The following is a 22,219-nucleotide window of genomic DNA, read 5'->3' as shown; positions in this document are numbered from 1 at the left end:
CTTTACACCAATGATACAGTGTCACAGAGTCAGAAAACACTACAGCACAGAAACAGGCTCTTTGGCCCATCTAGTCTGTGCGGAACCTTTAATTTGCCTAGTCCCACTGAGGAGGTATTGAGGCCAAGGTCTTGAAGCTTATTGATTAGCTTTGAGGGGATGATGGTATTGAATGATAAACTGTAGTCGATAAAGAGCATCCTAATGTATACATGCACAGCACATCACACAAATCAGTCTTCCATCCGTGGACTCACTTTACACCGCACGCTGCTGGAGCAGTGCTGCCAGGATAATCAAGAACACAATCCACCCAGCCAGCACACTTTTCATCCCTCTTCCCTCTGGGAGAAGGCTCAGGAGCTTGAAGATTTGTATGGCCAGATTTGAGAACAGCTTCTTTCCAACTGTGATAAGACTGTTGAATGGATCCTGACCCAGATCTGGGCCGTACCCTCCAAATATACGGACCTGCCTCTCGGTTTTTTTTTTGTACTACTTTCCTTTCCATTTTTCTATTTTCTATTTATGATTTATAATTTAAATGTTTAATATTTACTAATTTTTACTATTTTTAATATTTAATATTTGTAATCCAGGGAGTGGGAAGCGCAGAATCAAATATCACTGTGATGATTGTATGTTCTAGTATCAATTGTTTGTTGACAATAAAGTAATAAAGTATAAAGTATCTTTCCTGTCAGATGTTCCAGGGTTGAATGAAGAGCCAATAAAACAGCATCTACTGTGGACCTGTCGCTCTGTTAGGCAAATTGGAGCAGATCCAAGTCACTTCTCAGGCAGGAGTCGAAATGTTTCATGAATAACCTCTCAAAACACTTCATCACTGTGATGTGAGTTCTACCAGACAATATCATTAAGGAAGGTTACGACGTTCTTCTTAGGCACCAGTATAATTGAAGCCTGCTTGATGCAGATGCATACCTCAGACTGCCAAAGCAAGAGATCAAAGATCTCAGCGAGCACTCCAGCCAGCACAGGTTTTTGGTACTTGGCCAGGTACCCCATCTGAGCTGGATGCTTTTTGTGGGTTCACCCTCCTGGTTGGAGGCGCAGTTAAGATGGCGCTAAACGGTGACTCCTTTGCTTGCATCTTCGGAGACTGCTCTATTTCTATCTTTAATATCTTTATTTTTCTCTTTCAAGGTTATTTTGAAGACCCTGACCTGGAGTTACACACAGACTTCGGTTCTTTGCAGAATGGGCCCAGTTCTCGGCGTTTCGGGACCAGCCATTGTTGTTCAGCATGCCAAGGGCTCGGCCTGAGAGTCCAGCCCAAATTCGAAAGCCTATGATCTCGATGCTCTGGAGTCAGGCAGATCAAGGGTCGGTGTAACGGCAGGAGACTTGTGTGTAGTCAGGGAGGCTGTAAAATCTTTCGCTCTGGGCTTAGAGACCTGAGATCTTTGCGATCTTCAGGCACAGAGCTTGTAAAAAGCAAGAAAATTGACTTTTTAACATCGTAAACCGGCTTGCTATGAAAATGGGGGATACCTCCCTCTCAATAGGAATTCTGCAGATGCTGGAAATTCAAGCAACACACATCAAAGTTGCTGGTGAATGCAGCAGGCCAGGCAGCATCTGTAGGAAGAGGTGCAGTCGACGTTTCAGGCCGAGACCCTTTGTCAGGACGAGATTATTAGGGAGAGAGAGAAGCTGTGGTTTGTCGAATGCTGGGTGAAATGCGATAATCTTTGGGGTAACTGCAAGGTCTGTGTCTTTGCTATTGCCTAGCTCATGCTTGTGCTCAGTGGTGGGTGCACTTTTTTTTTGCTGGGGGGGTATTGTTGCTTGCTGCCACTTTTGCCCGGGAAGGGGAGCTGGGGGGCACTTTGGGGTTCTCACGTTTAACTGTTGTTCATTCTTTGGGGCACTTCTCTGTTTTCGTGGATGTTTGAAAAGAAAAAGCATTTCAGGAAGTATATTGTATACATTTCTCTGACATTAAATTGGACCTTTGAACCTTTGAACCTTTGAAGGTTGTCAGAGACTTCCTTAGGAGTTTGCATGCTAGCCTCAGAGACTGAAATGACAGGGTCGTCAGGGGCTGTGGGAGTTTATGGTGGCTCCTCCATGTTTTGACAATCAAAGCAAGCATAGAAGGCATTGAGCTCATCTGGAAATGAAACTCTGTTGTCACCTATGTCGCTTGATTTAACTTTATAAGAGGAGGTAGTATTCAAGCCCTCCAACAACTGTCAAGCATCCTTCATTGATCCTTCATGGCCACTTTGCCCATGAGATGGCTTTCCTGAGATCATTCCAGGATATCTTGTAACTTTTTTTTGTCATCAGACTTAAATGCCTGTGATCTGGCCCTCAGCAGATTGTGGATCTAATGGTTCATCTAGTGCTTCAGGTTGGAGAATACTATAAATGATTTTGTGGGGACATATTCATCTACAACTGTCTTAATAAAGTGCATGACAACCTGGTGTATTCATTCAGGTCCTCAGAAGAGACCGTGAACCTGGTCCTCCGATCAAAGCAATCTCGTAGCCACTCCTCTGTCTCCCGCAAACACTTCTTTGTTGCCCTAATCTCTGGAGCTTTGCTCTTTAGCCTCTGCCTCTATGCAGGTAGGAGAAGGACATCGAAGTGACCCAATTTACCAAAATGTGGTCTGGGCGTAAAATGGTAGGCATCCCTTAGTATAACAGTATTCTAGAGTGTTCAGGCCTCTGATGCTACAGGTTATATGCTGAGGGCAACTGGGCAGGGCTTTCTTCAAATAGGCCTCATTGAAGACCCTGACTATGCTTTGAAATGCGTCAGGATGGACTATTTCTTGTTTGGAGACAGCATCATGCTGAACCTCAAACACTTGATTTTAGCCGGCCCCTGGTGGTTTGTAAACTGTGGTCAGGATTATGGAGGAGAACTCCCTAGGTAAATAGAGTGGATGACATTTGGCTGTGAAGTGTTCAAGGTCAGGGGAACATGAGTTCAACAGAAATGTGATACTGGAGCACCACTGAGAGTTTATCATGAAACATACTGAAGCACCTTCAATAACTCCAAAAGACTGAGGTTTGGTAAAATACTGAAAGGCTTTTATTCGCTGTACAATACAACCTCCACGGCAAGTGTCTGCCCCTGGACTGAGGGGGAGGGACAAGGCGAACACCTTTATACAGGACTCTGTGGGAGGAGCCACAGGGACAGTGAGCAGAGGGGTGTGTCCAGACAGTTAACCCAGTTACAACATATATGGTTTACCACATTCACCCCTCCTTTTTTTTAAAAAAGAGTCCCGTGGGGTGAAGTGACTGACAATATTTACAAGAAGTATATTTACAGGTTAAGTCTATCAGGCGGTTGAGTCTGTCGCTGTGATCTACGTAGCACCAGTGGTGATTGCACCGGCGATGGCGGTTGTGCTGGCTCCGGCCTAACTTGAGGTGTCAGCACGTGAGGTGGTGGTAATCCCTCGTGCGTGTGCGTCGCGCCCAGTATGGGAGTGTCATGTGGTGTCTGTGTAGGGTTTGGAGTGCGCGGTATCTGGTGAGTATATATATCGGTGGGTACGGGGTTAATAGTCACCACGGAGCGTTCAGGGTAGGGGCCCAGTGCTCCTGCGGACGCCAGGTCGCGGATGGAGACCGTGTCCTCCCGCCCATCAGGTAAAACCGCATAGGCTTACCGGGGATTCGCATGAAGTAAGTGAACCCTCTCGACCATCAGGGAGTATTTATTGCTCCTCACATGTTTCCGGAGCAGCACTGGCCCTGGGGACGTCAGCCAAGTTGGTAGGGTGGTTCCAGTGGTCGATTTTCTGGGAAAAGAAAAGAGCCGGTCATGAGGGGTGGCATTGGTGGCTATGCATAACAGGGAGCAGATGGAGTGGAGTGCCTCGGGAAGGACCTCCTGCCAGCGGGAGACCGGCAGTCCCTTTGACCTGAGGGCTAAGAGTGTGGCTTTCCACACTGTGCTATTCTCCTTCTCTACCTGTCCATTCCTCCAGGGATTATAGCTCGTGGTCCTACTAGTTGCAATTCCCCTAGCCAGTAGATATTGGCGCAGCTCGTCACTCATAAACGAGGACCCTCTGTCACTGTGGATATAGCATGGGTATCCGAACAGAGTGAAGAGCTTGCGCAGGGCTTTTATAACTGACGTGGTAGTGGTGTCGGGGCAGTGGATGCCGAAGGGGAACCGCAAGTACTCGTCGATAACGTTAAGAAAGTACACATTGCGGTCGGTGGAGGGAAGGAGACCCTTAAAGTCAACACTCAGTCGCTCAAAGGGGCGGGTGGCCTTGATGAGTGGTGCCTTTTCGGGTCGGTAGAAGTGCGGTTTGCACTCTGCGCTGACTTGGCAGTCCCTGGTCATCATCCTGATCTCCTCAAGGGAGTAAGGCAGGTTCCGGGCTTTCACGAAGTGGAAAAGCCGGGTGACCCCCGGGTGGCAAAGGTCTACATGTAGGGCGTATAGCCGGTCGATCTGCGCGCTGGCGCATGTTCCCCGGGATAGGGCATCGGAGGGCTCTTTGAGCTTCCCAGGCCTGTACATGGTGTCATAGTTGTAGGTGGAGAGTTCGATTCTCCACCTCAGAATTTTATCATTTTTGATTTTGCTCTGCTGCTGATTATTAAACATGAATGCGACTGAGCGCTGGTCAGCTAGCAGGGTGAACCTTCTGCCGGCAAGATAGTGCCACCAGTGCCTAATAGCTTCCACTATGGCCTGGGCCTCTTTCTCTACCGCGAAGTGCTGAATTTCAGGGCCTTGAAGGGTACGGGAGAAGAACGCCACTGGTCTTCCTGCCTGGTTGAGGGTAGCAGCCAGTGCGAAGTCGGAGGCGTCACTCTCTACTTGGGAGGGAATGGCCTCATCCACTGCATGCATTGCTGCTTTGGCAATGTCCCCTTTTATGCGGTTGAAGGCCGCGCGGGCCTCGGCAGAGGGGGGAATGTGGCGGACTTGACCAGGGGGCGGGCCTTGTCTGCATAGTTAGAGACCCATTGGGTGTAATATGAAAAGAAGCCCAGGCACCATTTGAGGGCTCTGAGGGTGTTGGGAAGAGGGAGTAGAGCGACCGTATGCGCCTCCTGTTGGGTCCAGCGTATCGGCCAGCTCAATCGCCAAACTTAGGGTAAGATCGGCTTTTTCCAGTAGCCGCTGGCGCACGTACACTGACCTGGTCCCCGTGATGAAGGCGTCTCTCACTAAGAGCTCTGCATGCTGCACCGCAGTCAGCTCCTGGCAATTGCAGGCTCGCACGAGCGTCTGTAGGGCCTGGACGAACTCAGCACTTGATTCCCCGGGCCGTTGTTGCCCATTCGCTAAGCGGTGCCGAGCATAGACGCTGTTTATTGGCCACAGGTATTGTCCTTTGAGTGTGCGCATCGCGCCATCATAGCTCAGCTGGTCTCTGATCAGCGAATAGACCTGCGGACTGACCCTGGAGAGTAGAACTCTGCACTTCGCTACGGGGTCGGTCGCTTTAATCTCCTCTAGGTGCACTTCGAAGCAGGCCAGCCAGAGTTCGAAAGCGTTTCCAGCTTCAGGTGTTTGCGGATCGAGGTCTAATTTGTCTGGTCTCAGTGCATGTTCCATGCTTTAAAATGTACAGCGAATAAAATTGAAGCACCTTCAATAACTCCAAAAGACTGAGGTCTGGTAAAATACTGAAAGGCTTTTATTCGCTGTACAATACGACCTCCACAGTGAGTGTCTGCCCCCGGACTGAGGGGGAGGGGCAAGGCAAAACATCTTTATACAGGCTCTGTGGGAGGGGCAGTCAGCAGAGGGGCGTGTTCAGACAGCAGAGGGGCGTGTCCAGACAGTTAACCCTGTTACAACATATATATATGGTTTACCACACATACACCTCCACCATTTGCGCTTTCTGAATCAGCAGCTTGGTCCATTCTGTAAATCGAGAAATCTTCAGATCTGATCACTGTATCTGGTGTGCTTGGAGAAAGCTATGTCTCACTCAAACATAGAAGAGAACAACCTCTCACTTCCCTCTAAAACAGCAATCTTTCCCTCAGGTCCTCAATTTTGATCTCCAACAACTGCATATTTGCTAACACTGTGCTGGATAGAGGGAGCCTTGTCTGTGTTTCAGCCTGGCTTGAAGTAACCACCCCCACTGCTGCCTCGCTTCTGGCCATGATGTTGAACCTTCCTCTGCTTGAAAGTGCCATACCTACTTGGTCTGCCAAGTCATTCAGAAGATGGAGTATGGTGAACAGTTTGGGCTCCCTATCTTGGAAAGGATCTGCTGGCAATGGAGAGGGTCCAGAGGAGGTTCACAAGGAATGAAAGAGTACACGTTTGAGGAACCATCAATGGTTCTGGGCTTTTTCTCACTGGAATTTTGAAGAATGAGGGGGATCTCATTGAAACCTATCGAATACTGAAAGACCTAAATAGAATGGACATGGAGAGGATAGTTGCTATAGTGAGGGAATCTGAGACCAAAGTACACAACATCAGAATAAAAGGGCATTAGCTTAGAATGGAGATGAGGAGGAATTTCTTTAGCTAGAGGGAGATGGATCTGTCAATTCATTGCCACAGACTGCTGTGAAGGCCAAGTCACTGGGTTATTTACAGTGGAGATTGATAGTTCTTGATTAGTAAGTGTGTTAAAGAGTATGGGGAGAAAGCAGGAGAATGGGGTTGAGAGAGATAATATATCAGCCATGATGGAATAGCAGTTCAGACTCATGGGCCAAATTGCCTAATTGTGCTCCTATGTATTATGGTCTTATTATTATGGTCTAATATAAGGATTTGTTGAAAGGCCATTCACTCCAACTAGCTCTGTACATCCAATTAATTTCGCACCAGCATAAAAGCAGCACAGAATCTAGAATACTTAAGCTCCGGGCCCCATGTGAATATAATCAATATTTAGATTATGAGAACACTCAGTCCTCTTTTATTGTCACTTAGAAATGCATACATGCATTAAGAAATGATACAATATTCCTCCAGAGTGATATCACAGAAAAACAGGACAAACCAAAGACTAACACTGACAGAACCACATAATTATAACATATAGTTACAGCAGTGCAAAGCAATACCATAATTTGATGAAAAGCAGACCATGGGCAAAAAAAGTCTCGAAGTCCCGATCAACTCCCGAGTCCCCGATAGCAGGCGGCAAAAGGGAGAAACTCCCTGCCATAAACCTCCAGGCACCGACAACTGCCGATGCATTGGAAGCAGCCGACCACAGCCGACACTGAGTCCGTCCATCCGAAAACTTTGAGCCTCTGACCAGCCCCTCCGATACAGCCTCCCGAGCACCATCCTCTGCCGAGCGCCTTCGACCTAGCCCCGGCCGCCGAAACAAGCAAAGCCGAGGATTCGGGGCCTTCTGCTCCGGAGATTCCAGTTACCACACAGTAGCAGCGGCAGTGAAGCGGGCATTTCAGAAGTTTCCCCAGATGTTCCTCTGCACTCTCACGTCTGTCTCCATCAAATCAGAATTGTGCACGATACCCTGCTTGATAGATTACAGATATCATTCACAGGAGAGGCTGCGCATGCTGCATCGCACCGCCATCTTCCTCTCCTCCTAAGGTAGAAGGAGATGAGTTACACAGCTCTCGTTACATGCACGCGCAGTTCAACTCTTTTAGTGATTATGCAGAGAGTTTGAAGTTAATAACTCATCTCCTTTTACCTTAGGCCATGAACTTATCAATCACCCCTGCTGTGGACCACTTTTTGGAGGTCCAAGACACCAACTACTACAAAGAAGGGATCCGTATGTTCCATGACCTCTGGATTAAGTGTGTAAATGGAGGAGGGGACTATGTTGGAAAATAAATGTGCTAGGTTTTCTAAAATTGATCCCTTCTACCTTAGGCCACAAACTTATCAATCACCCTCGTATAACAGAAAATACTGGAAACACTCAAAATATCAGACGGCATTTGATGAGAGAAATAGAGTGAATATTTCAGATTGAGAACTCTGTCAGAACTAATTTGCGTTGTTACTCTTCCCCAGTAAGTACTTCACAAAAAAAATTCATGCACAAAACAATTTTGCTTAATTTTCCTTTATGCTTCTAATTGCCTCATTTTTAACATTTGCCCTTTCACACTAGTTATTTAGGCAACCCTCTTAAACTCTAGCTGTGAAAAAGTCGATCCTCTTAAACAAACTGTACCTCTGAGGTGATTCTTGACAGTGAATCGTTTGTGTTTCAGTGTGATATCTTCGTATGTTAAATAAATCTAAAACAGGCAACTATCCAATAACAGCGCTATTAAATGCGTTCTTCAAAAATTCTTGGGTTAAAGCTCTGAACCTCAGCTAGCTTGGCATGCCAGGCTCTTTTGAGATATTTGTCCTTCCTTATTAGGAATCAGAGCTGAACTGTTTGCATTGAGCCGTCTTTTTTTTTTGCAATGCGATGCAAATATAACCATATAACCATATAACAATTACAGTACAGAAACAGGCCATCTCGGCTCTTCTAGTCCGTGCCGAACTCTTACCCTATCCTAGTCCCACCGACCTGCACTCAGCCCATAACCCTCCATTCCTTTCCTGTCCATATATCTATCCAATTTAACTTTAAACGACAACATCGAACCTGCCTCAACCACTTCTGCTGGAAGTTCGTTCCACACAGCCACCACTCTCTGAGTAAAGAAGTTCCCCCTCATATTACCCCTACACTTTAGTCCTCTAACTCTCAACTCATGTCCTCTTGTTTGAATCTTCCCCACTCTCAATGGAATAAGTCTAACCACGTCAACTCTATCAATTCCTTCTTCTCCTGTTTTCATCTATCACCTTCCAGCTTATACTCCTTCCTCTCCCCACACCTTCTGGCTTCTCCCCCACTTACTTTCCAGTCCTGATGAAGTGTCTTGGCCTGAAACATCAACTCTTTATTCTTCTGCCTTAGCTGCTGAGTTCCTCCAGCATTTTATGTTATTCCAAAAATTTGTCCTAGGTCAAAAATTCAAATCCATGCAACCCTCTACCAATGAAAACAGAAGTATATAATTTACTTTTCAAATGAACCATAGAAGGTGAGGACCGAACTACTGGAGCCAATGTCTTTCACTGGGTCTGATTTAATGCACGTGGTTTATAGGTTGCATTTGTAAATGTTTCTTTAAAACCCAACACCTTTGGAAGGAAAGATAGAAATGGCCTGTGAAAGTTTTCATAATAGCTGCCTTATGACAATGATATGGTACTCATTTTAAACAGGATGAAATTAAAAAATCCTTTAGGAGCATTGGGACAACACATGTTGGATCACAATGCTAGAACATGATAGTGTGAAACCACTGATGGTGATTGCGCATGTATTTCCTATTTGCAATAATACAAATCTGCTACTTGTCATCTTGCTTTGCCTTATGTACTTAGATTTTGCCTGAAGGAGGAACAAATTAAAAGTTGTGTATATATAGCAGCACTGACTGTTGTTTCCTTTAGAAGATGAAGAATTCCCAAGCAGTTCTAACATATTTCTTCCCGAGCGCACTTGAAATTTGTAAGTTCCTTGGACTTAAAGTAAACCCGAACACTAATTTACCTTCCAGATATTACTTGCTTCATATTTCTTTCTTCATTTCCAAGATCCAAATTTAATATCACTGGCACATGTCACCGTGTGTGCCTTCAGGCTTCTGTATGTCCTTGCTGATGGTAACAATGAGAAGAAGGCATGTCCTGGGTGGTGGGGGTCCTTAATGATGGACACCACTTTTTTCAGACACTGTTCCTTGAAGACATCTTATAGGATTTAGACAAATGAAAATAAGAGAATCATTCTGCTACTTCTCTTGTGAAATGCATGTAATATGCTGTAAACTGAGGTTTAAAAAAATGTTTGCGATGAAAAGTCCTTTGGAATTGCTGCAGGGAGTTGTGGGTTGTTCTGTCTTTCTCAGGTGGGCAAGCTGTTGTTCTCCTGCATGCATGTTAGTCAAACAGCTTCTTGCACATTCCACACCTCATGGAAGGAGGCGACAAAAACCACAAAACAAGCATCTTTCAGAGCTCACAATCTTAAATCTCCCGTGACAGGCTAAACAGCAGTCTGCTCTTATTCATAACCAATCAGGTACTTACTCTTACTGACAGTTCTTTTCTACAAATGATCTATATCACCTTACTGTTTACCTCAGCACCGAGCAGTGATGCATTTTGACATTCCTGTTGGATGCTGCTGAATAGTTTTGCTCTGCATGTGCCAGTTTATTGCAGCCAGTGCCAGGCCAGACTAGTGCACCTGGAGATCCAGACCACTGATCATGCTCAGATGCTGTAAGATTCTCAGAAATGGGGAACATGCTCAAACATGCAATGGAAACAAGAAGATCTGTAAAAGCTAATAAGATTGGTCATTCCAACATGGCGCAAATGTTTTGAAGAAATGGTGCACCATTTCTACTGATCATTTTAGAGCAGAGGAATGTACTAAAACAATTCTGTTGCCACCTTATTTGCCATTTCATGCACTAACATTTTCATTGACTTTCCCTTTTCCATCAGTCCCGGTTTTCCTGTTTAACATGATGGCAGTGTGTGTAGTTTCAATATTAAAAATGACTAGACGTCTACCAATGGTAAAACAAAAAGCCTGAAATTGTACATAAATTTAAATATGAAGAGTGATGGAAAATGCCAATAGGAGAGTACAAGGCAGCTCATTTAGTCAGTTCATTCAAAGAGCTAACCAAGCCAGATGTTTTCATAAAATGGGGAAAAAATACTGCAAAATGCCATGAAATGCTAAAAGAGGAGGGGAATATGTGTCTTGCTGGAAAGTCTTGGAGGAATTGAAGAGGTTGGTGAAGTGGAAGGCATGGAGTAGGGGAATCCGGTTATTGTTTTCTCCAGGAGGAAAGAGGGCAAGTGCAACATTGTAGGAAATGGCTGAAGGTAAAATTCTCTCACTTTTAGACCATAAGATGTAGGAGAAGAATTAGGCCATTTGGCTCATTGAGTCTGCTCCACCATTTCATCATGGCTGCTCCATTTTCCCTCTCAGCCCTAATTATCCCTTTTCATGCCCTGACCAATCAAGAATCTATCAACCTCTGTCTTAAATATACCCAATGACTTGGCCTTCACAGCCACCTGTGGCAATGAATTCCACAGATTCACCACCATCTGGCTAAAGAAATTTCTCCTCATTTCCATTCAAAAAGGATATTCCTCTACTCTAGGGCAGTGTCCTCTAGTCTTAGACTCCCCCACCATAGGAAACATCCACTCCACATCCGTTCTACCAAGGCCTTTCAGCATTCAATAGGTTTCACGCCTCATTCTTCTGAATTCCAGTGAGTAGAGGCCCAGAGCCATCAAATGACAAGCCTTTCAATCCCGGAATCATTTTTGTGAACCTCTTTTGAATCTCCTCCAGTTTCAGCATATCCTTTCTTAGATAAGGGACCCAAAACTGCTCACAATACTGCAACTGAGGCCTCACCGATGTTTTATAAAGCCTCAGCGTTACGTCCTTGTACGTCCTTGCTTTTCTATAATCATGATTGGCGTTCCTATCTGTTGCTCCTTAATCATTTTTATTGTTAGCCATGGGTCCCTGGGAGCAACATCCATGTCAAACTCTACAGAAGGTGGAAAGAGCTGTATCCTTCAGGCAGTGCTCTCCACTTTGATCCATGCCTCCTATCCCTTCCAACATTCATCTTCAGTTTTAAAGTAATCTTTCTGACCAAAGGGTCCCAGCTGTCTGAAGATCTACACTAGTGCTTGATAAGACTGCATCCTGTGTTTATGCACTATGCCAATCAGCCTCTGTGGAGTTTGTTGGCATGCGAAAGCCCAGGCTGAGACATGTAATATGAAATTAGGACTAATTATGATGAAAACAACCATGTTTTAGCTAACGTCAAACTCGAATTAACAGTCTGATTCTCGAACAAACAGCGGGTTGCTAATTCCGTGTCTAGGTACCCAAGAGAACCCCTCTTCGTGATGTCCATGGATACTGATGTTTCATTCGGGACAAGTACCTGTTCTAAGGCTGTTAGCATGTCAATCCATAAAGTTCCACTATGCAATTCACTCCAGTTCCTTCAGTAGCCAATGAGAGTCTGTAGAATAATGTCTTCCTCTGTTTGTCCATCTACACCTTCTGGTCAAGATGACACTAGTGAACAATGATTCCTTGGGTGACATCTTTCTGATAGCCAATCTCTCCAATTATTTTACTTTCTCTACATCTTCTGCTAGGTCTTTTTGTCTTGATTGTGTTTCAGAAACTGTTGGAGCCTGTGACATGCAATTTGGAACCCCATCAGTGAGGACCGTGAGCATGAGCTGCCTTGTGGAGAAGACCAGGGATGGGACGTGGGATCATGAACAACTCCAATTCGAAGCGTCAAGGAAGACTGAAGCAATGAGACAAATGTAGAGGAGGCCAGCGGTCACTCTTCACAGAGTCGACAACAGTTCGTCGCCAGGTTGATGGCATTTGGCCCAGCTTAGCGGTCGCTCTTCACAGAAGGACTGAGTTAGTGCAGCCATTCTCCCTGATGCTATGTCTTTTTACACTATTTACAGTGCCTATAAAAAGTATTCAAAAGTATTCATCCCCTTTGCAAGTTTTCATGTTTTATTGTTTTACCACATTGAATCACTATGGATTTAATTTGACTTTTTCTTTACATGGATCAATGGAAAAAGACTCTTTGCGTCAAAGTGAAAACAGATCTCTACAAAGTGATCTAAATTAATTACAGATATAAACCACACAATAATTGATTGCACAAGTATTCACCCCTTTCAAGTCAGTAACTAGTAGATGCACCTTTGGCAGTAATTACAGCCTTGTGTCTGTGTGGATAGGTCTCTATCAGCTTTGCACATCTGGACACTGCAATTTTTCCCCATTCTTCTTTACAAAACTGTTCAAGCTCTGTCAGATTGCATGGGGATCGTGAGTGAACAGCCCTTTTCAAGTCCAGCCACAAATTCTTAAGTGGATTGAGGTCTGGACTCTGACTTGGCCACTCCAGGACACTAAGGGGTTTAAGTCATTCCTGTGAGGCTTTGGCTTTATGCTTGGGGTTATTGTCTTGCTGGAAAACAGATTTTCTCCCAAGTCACAGTTCACTTGCAGACTGCATCAGGTTTTCCTCCAGGACTTGCCTGTATTTTGCTGCATTCATTTTACCCTCTACCTTCACAAGATTTTCAGGGCCTGCTGCAGTGAAGCATCCCTACAGCATGATGCAGCCACCACCATGCTTCACAGAACGGATGGTATGTTTTTGATGAGGTGCACTGTTTGGCTCAAACATTGCGTTTAGTCTGATGGCCAAAAAGCTCAATTGGTTTCATCTGACCATAGAACCTTCTTCCGGCTGACTTCAGAGTCTCCCACATACCTCATGGCAAACTCTAGCTGAGATTTCGTGTGAGTTTTTTTCAACAGTGACTTTCTCTTTGCTATTCTCTCATAAAGCAGTGACTGGTGAACAACTTGGGCAACAGTTGTTGTATATGCAGTCTCTCCCATCTCAGCCACTGAAGCTTGTAACTCCCCAGAATTGTCATAGGTCTCTTGGTGGCATCCCTCACTAGTCCTCTTCTTGCACAGTCACTCAGTATTTTTAAGGATGGCCTGTACTAGGCAGATCTACAGCCATGCCATATTCTTTCCCTTTCTGAATGATTGACTTAACTGTACTCCAAGGATATTTAATGACTTGGAAACTTTCTTGTATCCATCTCCTGACTTTTGCTTCTCAGTAACCTTATCACAGAGTTGCTTGGAGTTCATGTTTTTGCCAGGATCCTGACTCAGCAGCAGTTGGACCTTCCAGATACAGGTGAACTTTTACTACAATCAATTGAAATACCTTGACTGCACACAGGTCTGCAAAAGCAGATCTCCAAGTAACTAATTATGTGACTTCTAAAACCAATTGGCTGCACCAGTGATGATTTTGTTGTGTTATATTAAAGGGGTTTAATACTTAAGCGATCAGTTATTTTGTGCTTTATATTTGTAATTAACTCAGATTACTTTGTAGAGATCTGTTTCACTTTGACACAAAGCCTTTTTCTGTTGAACAGTGCCAAAAATGCCAAATTAAATCCACTGTGATTCAATATTGTGAAAAAAAACATGAAAACTTCCAAGGAGGGTGAATACTTTTTACAGGCACTATATTTATTTATTTATGTATTCATCCCTTTATTTATTTGTTTATTTATTATTTATTGTTGAAAATTATAGTAATTTTTACATATTGCATTGTTACTGCTGCTGCAAACAATTTTCATGACATACAGTCTGTCAGTGATCTTAAACCTGATTTTGATTCTGACTTTACCTTGTAATTACATCAATGCACTGATGTAATGAATTGATTTCTATGGACAGTATGCAAGATTAGTTTTTCACTGTACCTCAATGCATGCGACAATAATAAACCAATTAAAGAAATTACAATTTCAACTCTTATGCCCGAGTTAAATCAATAATCTGCAATCTGATCAGGATGAACCCAAAAATTATTTCCCAGCAAAGTGATGATACTTGGTTTAAGGATATCTTAAATTTGGTCTTTATCAATTTGCATACAGAATTATAGAATATTGATCCCAATTGAATGGGGGAACTTATTGTATTGATTCAAAATTGTCCAGACAAAATTTTATTTGGCTCTCTGCTTATAGAAACATTTAATCATCACACAGAAAAGCAACAAATGTCAATGAGACCAACTGCTGTTAAGGTCCATTGGAATCATGTGGCATTAGCATCAGAGAGTAGATCTTTATTTGTTCGAGTGAATATGCTTCTTTGCTCGCTATTTTGAATTATGTTACTTGCTATTTTTGAATGTTTGCTTGCTATTTTGAATGTTTTGCACCTTGGCCCCAGATGAATGTTGTATCGTTTACTGTATCTATGTATAGTTTTAATGATATTTAAACCTGATTTAATTTGATTTGAGATTTTCATAGACAGTGCATGTTGAGGGCCCAAGAACCTGTTCATGTGAATGGGCTGGTCAGTTGTATGGTGAGAAGAATCTTGCCAGTGGGTTGGAGAATGGGATGGCTTGGGAGAGGCAGGTTAGAATATGCTACTAGGATGTGAGCAGCTGGCATCAGAGGAAGATACTAGTGTCAGTATCAGCCTTTGTAATTCCACAGAATTCATTGTTTTTTTACAGGCTCTTGTTACTTATTCTTGAGGTATATCTTTGTTATGTTGTGGAATAACCAGTAAATGATATGCACCATCCGGTTAGTTTTCAAAATCATCTTGTATTGCACAAAACTTTCTCCCACTGTTCATTCCCAAAAGCATGGCTGTTGATCAAAGGTGAGGTTGTCTAGGCTCATGACACATTCTTTCAGGAGGAATAATTTTTCAAAGGGTCTTCCAGACCATTGTTTGGTGTTCTTCCCAGCTGCGTTAGATATGGTTTTCATCTGACTCCTTGAATATGTGAGGAGAGGAAGAGGAGTGTTGGTGGGGGTGTTGCAGTGGTGGTGGTTAGAATAAAGGGAAGTGGAAAAAGGGTTGTTTAACTTCATTCGACATAGGTCTTTGTATGTCATTAGTACAGCTCTCATGTGGCCTAAAGGCATTGTTTTAAAAGAAAGCACCAGGTCAGAGGATACTGCTAGCTTTGTGCTTCTGATCAGACAATTGGTCTGGAGAATAGGTTGACTACTTCCCCTTTGTCATATGGGCTTCATTATGAGAATGTTCACTATCTTCGACGGCCTCCTCCATCTCATTCTTTTATTTTTGACCCAGGTAATCAGTACCCCCAGCCCCGGCACAGAATGGCAGCTGGTCCCAGCTCCCCGTAAGCTGTGCCTTAGGCTGATAGGCAAGCAAAGCATAATAACAGCCCAGAGAGGATGGATGACCTCAGCTCCTCACTGCTCTGAGCAAAGACAATGCAGGGATCTGCAGAAGTAGTGAGATCACTGTCTGCCAGTGGTCCTCTCACGTCCTATGGGTTGATGGGGTCAGAAATTGATTATTTTTCCAGAAAGCTGAAGCCAAACTTCACTGAGCTTGCTGAGCAGTCATGCAAACCAAAGTCAACAAACACCCCACTGGTAGTGTTCATGTATGGCATCTGGGAATTTGGCATTTATCCAGCTTTTGTGCAATTTCCGATGAAACACAAGAGGATAGCAATGTCACAGCCATGGTCAGCACACCATATAAGAACAAGTATTGCAGTCTCTGCAGCCTCTACTCAATGACTCTGGCAACTTGTGAGTCAGGGATTTTATGAGAAACAAGCAAATAGGAATTATTTTACCCACTGTCACCTCATTCAAGTTATGTGTGAGGCTGGATCACTCTCCAAGGACGATTTTGCAAATGCACCCACTTCGCCCCTTTCACTTTCCTGATATTTCCACCAAGTTCTCTTATTTAATGTCACCCCGGCTTTTAATGTTGTTTTTTCTTTTGAAATGGTTCATTTTTCCCTGAACAAAAATAGCCTGTCTCAGTAAGAGATCAGCAGGAGACTGTACTTACATTCTGTCAGAATAGGAAAATTACCTCACTGCCATCGTTCTCTTGGGTCTTCGCAGAGGCCTGGAAAATATACATTTTCTTATGTGTAGACTTCGTTGTATATATATATGTATATATTTATATGTAAGTTCTTTCAGGATGTTTGCATTTGATTTTTTTAAAAAATGAAAATATGATTTTTAATCATTTCTAATCTGCTATATGTAGGCTTCTTGCATATTAGATAAATGATTCATTTGGTTGGAGCTCAATAGATTCTTGGCAGTCTGCATGCCCTGCACCATTGAAACTGCTGATCATTGAAGGAATGGGAAGCAAAGAACCTCCAAACATTTCTTCTCTGAAAAAGTGCTGGACCTCCCACTTAATGGCAACTTCACAAAAGTGTGTGATCTTTGGAAGACCCCCAAGTGAATTTGAATAAATAAAATTGGGATAAAAAGTCAAGGTTTATATATGCTGTCACCATCATTTTACAATGATAGAATATAGATAAATTCAGATATAACTTCACCTCAAGTTATACCTTAGTCAAACATAGCTCACTGCAACAGAAGTTAACATGTTGTATTATTAATATTTATTTTTATGCTCTATCCACACAAATTAATAATCACTTGCATCCAAACAATGAAACTGGGTGCTTTTGTGTCAATTTTTCAAAAGCAGAGTGGCTCTACAAGAAATTATTTCATGTAGTAACACTTTGATTTTGCCAGAACGGGAGTGAACAACCATAATACATAACTCTTAGAGAAAGCTTCTAGAACAGCTTAACAAGGATGAGCTAACAAAATGTCCTTATTAAAAAGAAACTTCAAATCTGCTTTCCTTCTCCAGCAGTATCTTCCATCATCTGGTGGTGTAATCACTCAAGTCGAGTATTATGTTCTTCAGAGGAGTTATTCCCTTAATGGAGAATGCCTGTGCATGACTTTGTTTAACCAGGGGAGGCTGATGCATGGGCGGTCACCACAAGATCCTTGACGGATCCGAGTCAGGGTCCAGTGGAATGGAATGCAAGACAACTGAGGACTCTTCACTGCTGTAGCCTTCCTCTGCCTTACTACCATTATGATGTGTCATCTTCTCCCACCAGTTCCACCGTTGAGGACTTGGTTGGAACACTTTTTCTGGGACTTCCCTCTTGATCTTACCACCATGGTTGACCCTACCAGGAGCTAAGCTCAAGAGGGCATCGCTCTAAGGATCTCAGGAACTCAAAAGACTCTCCAACACAACAAGATGACGATCCTTGGAGAAGCTTCCATCATGAACCAAATGACCAAATGTTTCTCCCTCCGCCCCCAACTCTTAAACTTCTAAACAGATATTGATAGTAAATTGCAACATATGGAGATCACTCATAGTGAAAGAAGCATACGGAACCAAATAAAACTACTTTAAAGGCTTGTCGGCTTGCAAGTAAGTTTTTTATTTCTCCCAATTAATTAGAGAATTCAATTTCCTCAAGGCTTGCACTTGGAGAAATTGCATGTTGTGGCACATTTCTACAGGTATTTTGGCTGCTGTCCTCTGAAGTAGCTGAGACAATGAGGCAACTAATTGCAAAAATGTAGCTCATGTTCAATGTAGGATACCCATTCACGCAGTGGCTGCTTGCCTGCTGATTCATTCATCATGCTTCATGGCATTTTGATTGTTTGTGCTTGTCCTAATACCTGTTCTTAATCACTGATTAAGACTGAACAGGTCATTGTTGACATTTTGAGGCCTGTTTAGAGAATGGTTATCCTTTAGCACTCTATGCTCCAGATTTGATGACGATTTTAAACCATGTTAGAGGACTTCTGGGGAACTTTAGGCTTAACCAACACTGATAATTATCCAGGAAGTCATCTGCACATTTCACTTAAAAAGTGTGAGTAAATGTTCTGGATCTGAACAAGAAGAAACAGGGTGTTTATTTCATGAATCTCATGTAAACTTCCCATTTTTTCTGCAGACTAATAAGGCGGAATTAGATGCTTCGAGGGGTGAAGTTGGAAGTGGGATCAGAGAAGCAACGATGCACAATAGACAATAGGTGCAGGAGTAGGCTATTCAGCCCTTCAAGCCAGCACCACCATTCACTGTGATCATGGCTGATCATCCACTATCGGTATCCAGTTCCTGCCTTATCCCCATAACCTTTGATTCCGCTATCTTTAAGAGCTCTATCCATCTCTTTCTTGAAAGCATCCACAGACTTGGCCTCCACACCCTTCTGGGGCAGAGCATTCCATATATCCGCCACTCTCTGGGTGAAAAAGTTTTTCCTCAACTCCATTCTAGATGGTCTACCCCTAATTCTTAAACTATGGCCTCTGGTTCTGGACTCACCCATCAGTGGGAACATGTTTCCTGCCTCCAGTGAGTCCAATCCCTTAATAATCTTACATGTTTCAATAAGATCCCCTCTCAGCCTTCTAAATTCCAAAGTATACATGCCCAGCCGCTCCAATTTTTCGACATATGACAGTCCTGCCATCCCGGGAATTAACCTTGTGAACCTACGCTGCACTCCCTCAATAGCAAGAATGTCCTTCCTCAAATTTGGAGACCAAAACTGCACACAGTACTCCAGGTGTGGTCTCACCAGGGCCCTGTACAGCTGCAGAAGGACCTCTTTGCTCTTATACTCAATTCCCCTTGTTATGAAGGCCAGCATGCCATTAGCTTTTTTCACTGCCTGCTGTACTTGCATGCTTGCTTTCAGTGACTGATGCACAAGAACACCTAGATCTCGTTGTGCTTCCCCTTTTCCTAACTTGACTCCATTTAGATAATAATCTGCCTTCCCATTCTTACCACCAAAGTGGATAACCTCACATTTATCCACATTAAACTGCATCTGCCCACTCACCCAGCCTGTCCAAGTCACCCTGTGTTCTCATAACATCCTCCTTACATTTCACACTGCCTCCCAGCTTTGTGTCATCGGCAAATTTGCTAATGTTACTATTAATTCCCTCATCTAAATCATTAATATATATTGTAATCAGCTGCGGTCCCAGCACTGAACCCTGCGGTACCCCACTGGTCACCGCCTGCCATTCCGAAAGGGACTCGTTAATCGCTACTCTTTGTTTTCTGTCAGCCAGCCAATTTTCAATCCATGTCAGTACTCTGCCCCCAATACCATGTGGCCTAATTTTGCCCACTAATCTCCTATGTGGGACTTCATCAAAGGCTTTCTGAAAGCCCAGGTACACTACATCCACTGGCTCTGCCTTGTCCATTTTCATAGTTACATCCTCAAAAAATTCCAGAAGATTAGTCAAGCACGATTTCTCCTTCGTAAATCCATGCTGACTCGGACCAATCCTGTTACTACTAACCAGATGCGTCGTAAAGGGCAGAAAGCAATTTGTGGTGGCACAGTAATTCTGCTGGTAGAACTGCTGTCTTACAGCAGTGTCAATCCTGACTTGCAGAACCATCTGGTTCAAGTTTGCAAATATTCTGTGAGCACATCGGTTCCTCCCAGGGAATCTCGTTTCCTCCTGAATGCCAAAGATAGTCCAGATTCATGCTTAATTGACTACAATAATTTACCTCTAGTATGTATGCAGATCTGAGAGGAGGTGATGAGAAAATGGGGAGACTCAGTGGGGTTAATGTAGGATTGGGATTAAATCATGACCTCCAGAGTACCCAAAATGTCGACTGTACTCTTTTTCATAGATACTGCCTGGCCTACTGAGATCCTCCAGCATTCTGTGTGTGTTGCTTGGGTTTCCAGCATCTGCAGATTTTCTCTTGTTTGTTAATGTAGGAATACTGCAGATGGGTGTCTTGAATTGAACTGAAAATAAAAACAATATGTCAGTACAAAAAAACCTGATTCTGACATAGTAATATCATGCAGTTCAAGGAGGGGTTTCCTAAGGTATTAGATGATATTTTGTCTCTTGGTGGATCTTGAGCTGAAGGGCCTGATCCGCTATTGTATGTCTCTGTGACAGCTCACCTCTTCTGGAGCCCATTCATAAGGACCTCTGGTGCTATATACATGAAACTATCCTATTGCCATCGACCGCAATCGTGTGAAATAGCCACTGTGTGTTAGCCAACAAACCATGTAATCTCACTAAGTCTGGGTGGAGAGAGACTATGAAAATTGTTTGAATATTGAACTGTCCAAAGCTGCAGTAAGGGAAAGAACAGAAGGGAAAATGTAAATGATCTCATCAACAGTCTGTCTGTATTGATCCATATCAGAAACCATGACATCACCCTCCAAAAGACAAATCTTCTCCTACACCTTAGGAAACTCTCCTTCAACTGCGCATTATTATTACTTCAGAATCAAGTTTATTATCACTGACGTAAATTGTGAATTTTGTTGTTTTGCAGCAGCAGATCAGTGTGAGGCATAACAATTACTAGGAGTTGCAAAAGTAAATAAATAGTTCAAAAGTCAGATAAGGAGATAGTGTTCATGAACCGTTCAGAAATCTGACGGCAGGGTGATGGTCCAAACGCATTGATATCATGGCCAAGAAAGTTCACCAATGCCTCCACTTTGTCAGGAGTATAAGGAAATTTGGTATGTTCCACTTGACTCTTACCAATTTTTACCAATGTACCATAGAAAGCATTCTGTCTGGATGCATAATGGCTTGGTATAGCAACTACTTTGCACATGACTGTCAGAAACTGCAGAGAGTTGTGGACACAGCTCAGCTCATCGCAGGAACCACTTTGTTCTGTATGGACTCTGTCTATACTTCTTGCTGCCTTAGTAAAGCAGTTAGCATAATCAAAGAGACCACCCACCCTGGGCGTTCCCTCTTTCCCCCCTCCCATCAGGCAAAAGATACAAACGCCTGAAAGCACCTACCACTAAGCTGAAGGACACCTTCTATGGCACTCTTTATCAGACTCCTGAAAATGATTCTTGTGCAATAGGATGGACTCTTGGCCTCACAATCTACCTTGTTATACCCTTGCACTTTATCATTTGCCTGCACTGCACTCTTTGGGTAGCTTTTACACTTTATTCTGTATTGTCATTGTTTTACCTTATTCTAGCTCAATGCATTGTGGAATGACTTTATCTGTATAAACAATATGCAAGGCAAATTTTACACTGTATCTCAGTACATGTGAAAATAATAAACCAATATCAATAACAATACCAAAGAAGGTATTGCTAAAGCACTGAGTGTGGGTCTTCAGACACTGTACTTCCCCCCGAATGATAGTATTATGTGTCCCAGATAGTGAGGGTCTTTAAAGATGGATGCCACCTTCTTGAGGCAGCATCTCATGATGGTGAAGAGGGTAGAGTACCATGTGCTAGATGGAGAGGCATTTTCAGCCGTTCCTTCCTCATCATCCCTTCTACCATAAGGTGAGAGGTGGGGATATCCATTAATTATTTGCAAGGGCAACTCTATTTGCATCCCCTCAGAAAAATGATGCAGTCCCTGACAACATGCAGAAAGATTCAGGCAATGTCCAGGTTTAGTTGGTAAGTGACAAGTAATATTTGTGACATGGAACAAATATATCCAAGCAATAAGCATTTTCTTTGACACAAGAAATAAAAACAGAAATTGGAAATTGCTGCAACAGCGTTTGTGCAGAAAGAAACAGATTCGGATTTGTTTCAGATCTGGAATTCTTGTCAATTCAGCTTGAAAACCATTTAATGGTTTCTCTTTCAACTCTTTCAAGTGTGTTCTGTTTCCATTTGAG

The sequence above is a fragment of the Mobula hypostoma genome, chromosome 1 (assembly GCF_963921235.1).
Source record: "Mobula hypostoma chromosome 1, sMobHyp1.1, whole genome shotgun sequence".
Lineage (NCBI taxonomy): Eukaryota > Metazoa > Chordata > Chondrichthyes > Myliobatiformes > Myliobatidae > Mobula > Mobula hypostoma.
The sequence above is the reverse complement of the archived record's forward strand: the minus strand, read 5'-3'. Positions refer to the sequence as shown.